The sequence below is a fragment of the Manis javanica genome, chromosome 11, assembly GCF_040802235.1.
Source record: "Manis javanica isolate MJ-LG chromosome 11, MJ_LKY, whole genome shotgun sequence".
NCBI classification, from domain to species: Eukaryota; Metazoa; Chordata; class Mammalia; order Pholidota; family Manidae; genus Manis; species Manis javanica.
In genome coordinates, this window is record NC_133166.1 from 16,596,024 (window position 1) to 16,609,149 (window position 13,126).

Consider the following 13,126-nt stretch of genomic DNA (forward strand, 5'->3'; position numbering starts at 1 on the left):
AGCCCGCTTCATTCATGACTGTGTTCCTGGAACCTAAAAGAATGGTCAAGGCGCTCCGTAAACACGTTCTCAGTATTGCCTGGCTCTTCACATCCCCAGCCAGAACATCCCCAGTCCCAATGGTGTGGTTTTCTAACCATCTGGACCACAGCCTGAAGACCCTCACCCAACACAGCAGTCCAAGGGCTGTCTGCATTGTTCTAAGTAACTGGACTGTGATTTCTCTTGATGAAGACACTCTAAAGAACAAACAGGTCCAGTTAATATAATTTGTAGGTATAGTGCAAAATTAGAATGGGCATCTCTTGTTCGAAAATTATTCAGAATTTCAAGGTAGCCATAGCAGAGCATTCAACCAAACATGACACTGTGCAGGTCACACATCCATGCAGCTGGCCCTGAAATGAGGACCAGATCTTAGAAGGTTCTAAATACCAGGCTCAGGGTTTCTATTTTGTCATGTAGAAAATGAGGAACTGGAGAAGGATTTTGAGCAAAGGTGACATTTAAAGTTTATTTCATTTTTTTCCTGACTGTAAGTTATATTCACTGTAAAAATTTGCACAAGTAAGAGAAGTATAAAGCCCTGTTAATCTCTTCCTCTGCTTACTTCCTGCCCTACAGGCACCAAATCCAAAAGTAACCAGAGAACACTTCATTTCCTTCTCGTTTTCTGAATTTTTTTTTCTATGTAACATAGTTAAGATCATGCTGCAGCTCCAGCTTCTTGTCCTGCCTTATTCACGACACTGAAGGAGGAGGGGCGCTCCTCCAGCGCATGCGTAGGGAGACTGGCCTGAAAGCCCTTTTACAGAGTGGATTGGGGTCGGGTCGCAAGCACGGACATGGAGGCGGAGGCAGCATTCCGAACGAGAGACCAGGAGGAGCTGGATTAAGGCATTTGAGGGAAGAGTAGAACAAGGGCAGTTTGGGAGCTGGGCCTCTCTGATGGGAGGTGACCACACCCCCCACCCCGCTTGAATTCCCTTGATTCTTGGTAAAGAGTATCAAGGTCCGGTCCTGTCTTTCAGGGATTCTGCAGGTGACAGCCAGGATTGAGGTCATTTCTCAAACATTGCTGTTTGGTTCCTCCCCTCTACAGCTAGATTTGTCCCTTCCCACCATCCCCCCAGTACTCAGACCCCGAAAGTTGGGTCAAGGACAGCCTGTGGCAATAGCAAATAGGCCTCCACAGAGAGAGCAGGCGTGGGGATCAAGGTTCCCAGCTCGGGGAATGATGCCTCAGGGTTTAGACTGGCCTGTTTTGTTGGTAATGCCCAGTGCCTGGGCTGGCAAAGGGGAGAGTTAACATTGTCACTGGATCCTTAATTGTGCATTTCATGAATTTTCATGTTTCCGCTTGCAAGCCTAATGTTACTTTCTCGGTGAGTTTTTTTGTACTTGAGCATAAGAGCCTTATAATTACAGACTGTTGTGGATTGCAGGTGATTAAAATGGATTTCATGAAATCTGAAGCTCCCCCCCTCTTCCTCCCTTCCTCCATCCCTCCCTCCCTCTCTGTCTCTCTTTCACACAACAGACACACACACACACACACACACACACACACACACACTCACAACACTAGTTGAACAGGCGGGGAGTAACTCAGAACCCCATGAAGAAGTTCAGAGAGTCAAGATATGAAGGACGTGAATTTTCCTCTCCATGCTCTTCCTGCCTGTGTCTTGGATCAACTCCCAGACATTCCCCCCTCTTCTCCTCCCCGCCTTCCTGAACGAAGTCCAGCCATATCCCTGACTCCAGCCGATTCTGACCCGCAGGGCTGGCTGCTTTCTCATTCACAGCAACACTAAAACAAAAAGTAGATTTTCATCTTCGGTTTTGTACATCCCTGAAGCGTGTTTCATTTACCATCACAGTCAGCCTAGACTCCCATCTGAGAAGGTCGTTCACTTTGAATAGAGGCGTGAAAATTGCTGCAACCAGCGAGGGTATAAGAATTTGCATTTCTGCATCCCTTCCTCCTAGGACAGGCTGGTGTCTGATGGCCGTAAGGTCTGATCTTATCTTCACTCTCAATCAGGGAGGGCTGGTGGGTGCTCAGAAGATATTTAGAGAATAAGAGACCAGGGAGTTGGGAGGGAGATGGTGGGGCTCTGCCTTGAAGGAAGAGGGGGATCCTGGTGCGATGCCTGGAAAAGGAAAGCAGAGAAATGGGGAGCCCAGCTTGGCTAAATCAGTTGATGCCACCAAACCGATCCTTCTTGACCAACGAGGAAACCAAGTCAACCAACTTAAGTGTGCTTAGTACTTGGTGGAAGGCACTTGGGAACTGAGTCAGTTCTTCCATTTAGAAGAGTCTCGACCTCACTGCAGCCAGCCTGACCCAGCAAAGCCCAGGCAGCCCCTTTGCATGAATTAGGAAATGGTGCACCTCCCCTCCCCAGGTGAACCCAGCCCTGAATCACCCCCATCAGCTGTATGTCCTTGAGCAGTGAACAACCCGAGCAGCCATATGCATCATCTCTAGAGCAGAGATTGAATCCAGATCTCTTTTTCTCAATTCACAGCTCCCCCTATGCTCCATACCCTCTACCATTCCAAAATCCCCACTATACTGAACTCTCTCTCAGTTTATAAGAAGTTCCTTACATCTCAGAGCTCATCCACCCATGTCCTAGAATTTGGTTGCTCATATTATCTATACATAAGCATATACAAATTAACAGACACAGGCACATTCCCATGTGTATATGTGTACCCTTGAAGTATTCAAAGATGGTACTGCTAATGGCAGAACACACTCATGGTTGGCAGAAAATGCGCCCTGCACAAGGGACAGGACAGGTTATAACTCACTTCTGCAGGTCATCACCCAGCCTACCTCTCTCTGCTTCTACCCTGCCCCCACACTGTGAACTTGGAGTTCCCCAAACAGACAATATTTTTCAAAACTCCCTATCTTTGTGCAGATCGCGCTCTGCCAAGAGCGCTTTTCTTCCACTGACTCTATCCGGCAAATTCTATCAAAACTGTACTTCATTTGGCCACATCTCCTCTCTGAGGCCTTCTGTTTCGCCTTCTCACCCCTCCTTTCCTTTATGACCCATGTCCCTTGTGCATATGGGGTCCATTTTCTGTGTCACACCATATTGCATGTGGGTTTCCATGGCAGTTTCCCTACTAGGGAGTGGGCTCCAAGGGGCCAGCCCATGATCTAACCCATTTCTATGTCCCTTGTGCCCAGCATAGGTCCTGGCATATTGAGCAGGGGCCAAGAATGCTTGTTATTGAATGGAACTGATACCCCTCTGGTGAAATGAGTTAGCCCTGAAAGAGGAATGGAGATCCTTCACAGCACAGGCCCTCGAAATGGCCACAGCTTAATGGCCTGGGAAAGCAGTGTCACATGCTTTACTGACAAAGGCCCTGACTCAGGCACCCTGCCCCAGACTCCACTGTCATTCTTCCAGAGTAAATGCACCCCACCCATCCTCCCAGATGGGAGCCTGTGAAGCAGGGCATCCTTTTTTTTTGCCTTAAACTTTGGAACACACCTGAAATGCACATCCCTATAGACCTGGCTGGCGCTGTGGTCTCTTATTCAACCTGTGGATCCAGAAGCCCAAAACAGAGAGTCCTTCCTGTTCAAACTGTTGACGGGGAGATATGGCAGCTGCTAAGAAAATCCCCATGATCTGTCTCTTACCAGCACGCATTCCTGAAGCACCCTCTGGGTGCTGGGCCACCAACTCAGCCCATCCATGGTGGCCAGTGCACTGTGATTGAGTCACTGGGGTGCCAGCTCTTGATCCCCTCTGCGACAGGGTGGCTAGGGAGGGGGCCGCCAGACCAGGGCTACCATCTTCTCTGTGTGCAGTGAGTTGATAAGGGTTGGGCAGCACGTAGCAGGTGTGCAGTAATGGAGGAAGCCTGGTCCCATCCTGAGGGATGCAGGTAAGAGGTTCTCCCCTAAAAGAAGGTGGGCATCAGGCTGTGAGAGTCATCATGCTGGAAACTGCAGACAGGGGGATGCTATTATTTCTACTAAAAGGACCAGGGAAGACTACAGAGGAGGTGATATTTAAACTAGGCCTCAAAGAATAAGTAGGCATTTATCAGCATAGGAAATGTCTTTTGGGCCAGACCATGGAAGGAGGTAGAAAGTAAGAAGGAATAACAGTAGGAGCTCTGTTAGGTACCCACAGAGTGCCAAGTATGGATTATCTCATTTAATCCTTACTGCAACCCTGTGGGTATCTCCATGTTACAGCTGAGGGGACCAAGGCACAGAGAGGTTCAGTAACTGCCCAGAGTTACACAGCCACTAAGTGGCAGAGCTAGGATTCAAAAGCAGTGTTTGTTCTATAGGGCTCCATCTTATAAATATGAAACTTGTAATAACTGAGTACCTATTATTTGGAATGTACTGGGTGGCACTTTCAAATGTGTGTGTACTTACTAAATCTTCTTTGAACCCTTTTGCGTCCATTTTACATGTGGGGAAACAGAGGTTTGGAATAGTTGCCCAGCTTGGCTGGGCTCTGAGCCTCGGCCTGGCTCCAGAGCTCTGCCCCCCGCATAGCAGAGCCAGCCTCTCAGGTTCTGTCGGTCTTCTGCACCCCTTGCCTCCTTGCTGGAAGGCCTCCTGGGATCACCCCTCCCCCGGCGCCCAGCAACAAGAACCACAGCCTCCAAGCCCATGAAATGGGGCTGGTTCACGTTCAGGCTGGAGCAGGCACACTCCCTGTGGCTGCCTCTGCCCTCACAGCAATTAGGCCCGGTTGTACCATGCCTGCCAGGAGTGCTTCATAAATACTCATGCTTGGCCAGATTTATTGGTGAACTATATTAGTCACATTTTAAAAATCAAAAGTGAAATAAATAGTAAGTGGCAATATTCTGCTTCCATAAAAACCACCTGCAGCCCCAAAAGGTAGCTGGCACCTCACTTTCTCGAACTGTCACACATCTCTGCTCACTGCCATAAATGTTAACATCCCTCCTTAGACAGATAACCAGCCCTGACAGGAATCCACAGATGTGTGCGAGCAACTCGCTGCTACACTGGCATCATAAAATGGAGGCGATGGAAATATCTGGGGCCTGCGGGGTGGCAGAGAGGAAATTGGCAACTGTGAGTGTTTTTTGAGTCCATGTGTGTGTTGTGTCGGGGGGAGGGAAGGCAAGAGGGAGGAGGGCAGAGAGAAGAGAAAGGCAGGCAGAGAGCAGGTCCTCATGGGAGCATGCTTGCCCAGCGCGAACCCCCTGAGGGCCAATGAGACGGTCACCAGGTCCAGTGGCCAGCACTGCTGCCAGTCTGGGGGCACCTGAGGAAGAGGAGAGAGATTTTTTATTGCTTGATGAATATTTTTATCTCTTTCCAGTTACAAAAGTAATCCTACCTAAATGATGTGTCCTTTTAAGGGTATATCATTTGGAGGCACGTGGTGTTGGCCCCTTATTGGTGATGTTCATGTTGATCGCTTGGTTAAGATGGTGTATCGGGATTCTCCAAAGAAGCAGAGCAAATAGAATACATGTGTAACATCTCATACACATGTACATATAAATGGATAGATAACATATTTGTGTAATTTATATACTTGTACACAGAATGAGTAGGAGATTTGTTTTAAGGAATTGACTCACCCAGTTGTGGGGCTGGGAGGGCTGAGATGTAGGGCAGACCAGCAGGATAGAAACTCTGGCAGGAGTTAATGCTTAAGTCTCAATGCAGAATTTGTTAGAATTTCTTTCTCTGAGAAACCCTTTTTGTTCTTAAAGCCTTTCAGCTGATTGGATGAGGCCTACCCACATCATTGAGGATAATCTCCTTTGCTTAAAGTCAACTGATTAGATATGTTAACCACATCTACAAGACATTTACACAGCATCAGGTAGATTAGTGTTTGAATATCTGGTGCTATAGCCTAGCCAAGTTCACACATAAAACGAACCATCACAGATGGTTTCCAGTTCCCCTATTGCCAATTCTTCTTTGTAGTAAGTATTTTGTAGGGAGATACAAGACTGTGTAAATGTCCTGTCCCTTGTCGAATCTTTACTTCCTGGATTTGGCATCTATTACATATTCTTGCTAGAATCAGTTTTTACTGTGACAGTTGCATAAAGTGCTTTTCCTGGGAAAGGGATTGGGAACCTGGTTTTGAGGCCCAGCTCTTCCACTCAGTTGGTCACATGGCCTTGGACAAGTTACCCAACTTTCCTGAGCCGGCATCCCCCCTGCTCAAATAGAGGTGACAATACTTGCCCCAAAGGCTTGGAGCGCCTACTAACCACAGCAGCATACCAAGAAGGCACTCCAGTGAGTGTTTGTAGCATTCAAGGTATTAAGTAGACACATCCAGGCCTCAGTGAAGTAATAGCTGCCGTTGTTCCTGGGTTTCATCGTTTAACAGAGTGATCTGAGACCACCGACAAGGTGCCTTCAGCAAAATCCTCACCTTCTTTATCATCTTCATCCTGGGATCCAATGTCAAGCTGGTAACATTGATCTGGGTCCTGTTGACCAACTGTGACAGGAAACGTCATCTGAAAAACATTCCCTGAGCGAGTGACATTCAAGCTGATTCTTGAAAGACAAAGCTTGAAGTCAGACAGGAGAGGAAAAGAATTCCAGGTGAAGGGAGTAAGTAGCTTGGGCAGCAGACACGGAGTGGAGGGAGGAGAATGGTGTTTTGGAGACTTGAGGAGGTCCTATGGAGTTTTCCAAAAGAATCCCAGCATGAAATGTCTATTTGTATTGGTTTTGTTCTCCTGCTGTTACTGTTGTGATTAGGAATGCCATTACTACTCTCGGGTAATGTATGGCTACCATCGCATATACACAGCAGAAAGCAGCTCAGCGAAAAGCAGCTTACTGAAGTGACAGGGTGATTACGGTTTGGGCTCTAGAGCCAGAGTTCAGACCGCAGTTCTGCCAGCCAACTAGTTGTAGGACCCTGAGCACATGAGTTAACCTTGCAGCACCTCAGCTTCCTCATCTGTAAAATGGGGATGATAATAATAGCTTCCACATAGGATGGTAGTCGTGATTAAATAAGTTCCTGTTTCTTAAGGCCTCAGCATAGTACCCGCAGACACAGAGTAAGTGAAACGTACTGGTTTAATAATTAAGAAAATATATTTTAGACATTTACTCTTTGTTCAAAGAAGTTATTGTTCTCCTTTAAGCTACCCAAGAACATCTTATTAATGCTCACATTTAACTCCAGTCTATTTGCATTATGGTTTTCCCGGCTGCTGCATGGAAAAAGTAGTCACTTTCCTGCTGTCAGAAAAACAGAAGGTGGGGGGTTAGGAGATAGGAGTTCTTGTCCCACCTCTGCCATTACCCTGCACTGTGACCTTGGACAAGCCACCATCTCTGTCTGAGCCTCAGTTTTCCCGTCTGTAAAGTGGGGGAGGTGAGCCAGTTCATATCAAAGAGCACTTCATCCGTAAGCCCTCAGTGCTGGAAACCTGTGTGGTGGCTCTCATTTCACAGACAGTCAGGGGGCTGGTGGACATCACATCACGCACCTACTGTATGCCAGACACTGGTAGGCCCTCTCCTAACATGCTAATGCGTGAGGTCCTCTCAGCAACCCTGCCAGGGAGTTATTTTATTCTCATGTTACAGTTGGAGATGCTGAGGCCCTGAGAGGTTCCATGGCCAGCTAGTCGCTCAGCTGATAAGAATCACAGCCAGGGCCCCAGCCTAGGACTGCCCATCTGCAAGCACCTTCTTTCCATTAGGCTGCTTCCTCCCCATAGGTATTCAGCAAAGGCATAATGAAGGGGTGAGTGAGTAAATGAATGTGCAAAAGCTTCCTCACTCACTTATGCTTTGGGAATTCCTCCTCCCTCCCACCTTCTCCTTTTTGTCCTCCTTTAGGTAGGTACACCTCGGAGACAGACAGACTTGGGTTAGAATCTGCCTTTGCCACTTACTAGCTATGTGACTTGGGGCAAATTATACAGCCTCTCTGGGCCTCAGTTCCCCGGTCTGAAAAAAAGAAGGATAATAATTCCTACTGCATATAACTATCTTGAGGCTTGAAGAAAGAGCATGTGAAACATTAACACACTGACTAGAATCTAGGTAATTTTTAAAAATAATATAACTTCTTGTTTGTGATTGAATAAATCAGTGGCTTTCAGATTTTGAGGTTTCACAGAAAAGTAAAATTTCAAAGTAAAAGTCACCAACTTTGTATTTTATTAAGCCAATTAAATAAGAATAGAATTATTATCCTCTATCACCATTAATTCACAGTAGTGCCTAGAGTCTGCTGTGCTCTGAACTGGTTCCCTCAACCACCCAGCCACGTGATGAGCTCACCTGCGCAGATCGCTGCCTGGCGGCAGCCCTTCACCTATCTAGCTTGGACTAGTCCTTGCCAAAGTGAAGTCTGGGGACTCCTTAGGTCAGCATCATGAGGTTGAAACTGGCTGGGGCAGGAAGAGAGGGAAAGAGCCCTCCTCAGCTGGCCTTTCCAGACCTTCCCTGATGCCATGGGAAAAGGCTTGCAACTAGGAGTCAGAAAGTGTAGATTTAGCCCCAACTCTGCTGCTTGTCATGTGACCTTGAAGATGTCCCTTCTCGGCCCTGAGCTTCAATTGACTCATCTGCAGAGTAAGGGTTACTGCGTTAACCCCACTGGGCCAACTTCCTGAGGCTGTTGTGAGGATCAGGTTCAACAAAGGATGGAGCATGGGTGATAGCCGGTGACACGCTGTTTACATATGGGGGATCAGCACCGCTTCAGTATCGGCCTGCAGGAAAAGGCAGTTGAGGCCAGAGCTGGGAGGGGAGGGAGATTTGGGGTTTGATGGCGTGAACACTAAAGGATGCTGAAGTCAGTATCCTCACATATCCTTTGTCCCTGGGTTTCCAAACTGGAGGATTTTACCCAATGTCAGACTGGATTTGTTTGGGGACACAGCTGATATGAATTGTAAGGAAGCAATGACAGAAATGGGAATTCTGAATGAAGCCAAATTATATTCTTTGGTTTCACACTAGCTATTAAATATGTTGAGAGGGAGAAAATAGTGATTTCACCCTTTTGAACTGATATTGGGGTTAGTTAGTGGCTCACACCTGTGCCATGTTAAGTTGTGGGTTCAGGTAGGTACAATTACAGAATTTAATTATAAATTACACCTTACTGGCATGTGCGTGTGTTCATCTGCATGTTTCCAGATATGACCTTTCAGGATAATTCAACCTTTCATGATCATTTTTTAAGACTAACGTGTACCATAGACTGTTACAACTAAGCTGGTAATGGCTGTGCTACTAGCTGCAGGAAACTAGTCAGGTGGGGCTTAAGACTCTTCCCGGGGTGCTGGCCCTGAGTGCTGGGTCCCTCGGGGATGTTATAAAGCTCTCCAGCTAGACAGTGGTTGCCCAAGGGATGGAGATGGGCCTGTCCCCTGTCTCTTTTGCAGCCCCTTCTGAACCTTGTAAAGTTCTTGTGCACAGTAGGATTCCTCTCCTGAACAGCAGCCCATTCTCACTCTCCATCCACAGTACAGTCATGTGTATGCACCCTTTGACCCAGTAATAACACTTTGATGGACATACGTAGACAACCTGCAATGGTGTTTGTACAAAGATGCTCCTTTGCAGCCCTGCTTGTCATAACAAGAGGACTCGAACAACCCAATGCCACCAGAAAGGGCTGGTTAAATCAGGCAGGGTCACTCCGTACAAGGAAATAGTATGATGCCCCCTTTAAAAAAAGGGAGAGCCAGCTATGCACATGGATGTGAAAGATACTCATATATAGTCAGCGGAGGGGGAAAAGCAGATCACAAAGCAATGTGAATAGAGAGGTCGCATCTCAAAAAGAAAAAAAAGACTGTGTGTGAACACACACACACACACACACACACACACAGGAAATGCCTGGAAGGATAGTTGTGCACTCAGATCAGTTGTGATTCTCTCTGTGTAGTAAAGACCTGGGGAGTCAATTTTTTTTAATACTTTTCTGCATTTTCAGTCACTCCCAAAAATTTCTTATGTGCTACTAGACAAAATCTTTGCTTTTGAGAGGCTTAAGATATTGGTGGGAAGAGACAGAAGAAACAAATACATGATTCCAATCGCTGATAGGTGTTGAGAATTAAAATGAAACCATCGGATTGCGAGAAGCTGACTCGGAGGGGGGGAGACCCACATCAGCCGGGCTGGTGAGGGAAGGCAGCTCCATGGAGGGGTCCCTTAAAGGAGGGACCCCCCGAGAAACAAGACAGCTGCACCCAGGTGAAGCCTGGGATAGGGGTGTTCTAGGAGGAAGGAACAGCAAAGGCCCTGAAATGAAAAAGAATTTGGTACAATCACCAGGATATTATTCCTGTAATCAGAAAAAAACATACTATTCAGGTATCCATTTGACACATTCAAAAAACCTTCTGACATGTGAATCCTCCTGTTTCGGGAGCTCAAGCAGAAAGCAGCTGGAATAAGAGAGTGAGGAGCTGAAAAGGTGCCCTTCGTGTGCTGCCATTCAGTGACTCCCTTAGAGAGGCATCTCCCAAGAGGCCAGTGCAAGCTTTGCCTCACTTCCCTTGAGGCAATTTTGTTTTTCTTAATATTTTCACATTTCTGAAAGCAGAAAGTATCTTACATTCAGTGTGTCGTTTCCACATTGTGCTTTATTTTCTTCCTTTTCCATTACTGAATCGATAATGATTCTTACCATTGCTGGTGCCTTTGGACTGATGAAAGACAGGGATGTAGGCAAGTGATGTTAACAGGCCCAGCCTTCGGAAGTGAAAGACTGGAAGTCAGTGCTTCCTCCTAAAGGGGGAGCATTATGGGACCACAGGATGGACTGTGTCTGAGAAATCTCCATGCACCCCAGAGCACCCCACCTTCTCAAGCCTTGTACAGGGCACTGCAGTACAGAAATGCTCACAACATGGTCCTGGTCAACCCTTAGGGAGTAACTAAAAAGGAAGACAGGCCTGTCACCAGCTAAGTATGACCCTGCTGGGTAAATTCAGGGTGAGGAGAAGCCCTGCAGGCTGTGGGAACCAGAGCGGTACCCTCCACCCCCGCTTGGGTGGGACAAAGCTTCCCGATGAGAGTATCAGGCCGACTAGATGGAAAGAACGTTTGAAGCAGAGGGATAGTGGCACAGCCCATGTAGACAGATAACAGTGTGGAATGGTGTCCTCAAGGCATGGTGTGCACAGAAAGCACCCCTCGTCTGGAGGTTTTGCTGGGCCTTAAATGCCAAAGGGGGAGACCTGGAAAGATTCTAAGTCAAGAAGTGACATGGTTACATATTATGCTGTCCAGTGTGGTAGCCACCAGCACAGGCGGCTATTGGAATTAATTAAACTTAAATAATTTTTCTTAAAAGCTGTGAGAACATCTAAAAAAAAGTACAATTAAAATCTCAGCTGCTCAGTCACTCTAGTCACGTCTCCAGTGCTCAGCAGCCACATGTGGTTAGTTGGACATACAGCCAGTGCAGATACAGAATGCGTGTCATGACAAACTTCTTCTGGACAGTACTGCTTCCACATGACTGCTTGAGAATCGGTGGTTGGACAGATGGACAAACAAAAGAAGTAGCAGTGACCCTAGTGCCCATTGTGTGCTGTGCACCATGCAAGTCCTACACACGTATTGATTCCTGAGCCCTCATGCCGCACAGACTCACCTACAGCTCCATTGCAGGGATAAGGCTGTGAGCCATTGCCATCGTTTTCCAAGCCTTTCTCCAGCTCAGCTCTGGCTTCTCGGGGACCCAGGGTTCTATTGCCTGTATTTTTGAAGCCAAGTTGGAGCTGCTGAAAAGGTCACCATCTCACCAGCCCATAGATGGCCAACAAGGTGCCACCCGGAGGTCCTCCAGATTCCAGGATGAGCACCGTGCAGCCTTGCCAGAAAGCCCTTCCAAGGTCTAATCCAGCTATCCGATTGATGACTGCAGTTAGTGTCTATTTCTCCTGTTTCATTTCCTTCCCTCAGGAAATAGAGGCTATGACATACTAATACTGGGATTGCTCTGTATTAGGCACCGTGCTGAGCCCTTTGCACACTAACTCATTTAATCCTCAGAGGAACTCTGTGAAGTAGCTGTTAGTTTCCCCATTTTGCGCGTAAGAGAACAGTCCGAGTCTTGGAGAGGCAAGGTGACTTGCCCAAGGCCATTTTTTATCCAGCTAGTAACAGGTGGTATTAAGATTTGAACACGTGCTGTCTGGCACTGCAGTCTCGTTCGTAGTCATGGTGCTATATGGCTTTTCATCATAAGTGTTGTGGAACTAGGAGACAGATGCTAAGTGTACTTTCTACCTGTTTTGGCTGGAGTGGAGTGAGAACTTGATCCTGTTCCAAAAAACCTTGGCTGAAAGTTATGCCCAGTCCATAACACAAATGCCTCACATTTTGTAGGCACTTAATGTCATTTTTAGAGTACTTTCTGCCAGGAGTAGTTACGGTAATAGTCATCCTACAGTTACACCATGTTTTCTGGTTTACAAAGCACCTTCATTTGCATGTTCTCATTTAATCCTCACACCAGCCCTGAGAGGATGGTGAGGTAAAGAGTATAGTTTATCTACATAACACAAGGAGTCCAGACAAGAGAAGGCATCTGTTCCGGATTGCTGAGCCCCTGTGGGATGCAGCTGTTTCTCAAATTCTTCTATCGATCAAGAGCCTCTCAGCCTTGCCAGTAGGTTTCAGAGTCAAGCCAGCATAGAGGTTATAAAGTCACGACCCAGTGGGCCTTCCTTGGAGCGTGCCAAGGTCAAGATACAGGAATAATTTCAGAATAACTGGGACTTCCACTTACATTTCTCAGATGTTGCAAGAGACATAAAATGCATGGCAAAACTTCTCAAAATCTGCATTTTCTATGTTCCCTCTGCTGCACTTAGACATCAGCTTCTCCTGTGTCTCTTTTAAAATACTTAATATAAATATTTATCATGTGATACTTTGATAGTGAAGTGTATTTATAACCAGTGCATGCAATGTGAAGAATAATAGTAGACTCTCATGCCCCTGTCAGCTAGCTTAAGAAACAGAACAGGATACTACCTTTGAAATTCTGTAGGGCTCCCATCCCAACTCCTCATGGCAGGTCACTGCTCTCCTCAGTTATTCTCTTGCTTTACTTTATAGTCT

At 46.8% G+C, this 13,126-nt stretch overlaps 1 protein-coding gene across 10 annotated transcripts in view; it reads left to right on the top strand.

Moving 5' to 3' along the window:
• Positions 1–13,126, top strand: part of TENM4 (teneurin transmembrane protein 4) — a 711,224-nt gene that overhangs the window by 312,113 nt on the left and 385,985 nt on the right. The gene's annotated exons all lie outside the window — the stretch shown is intronic.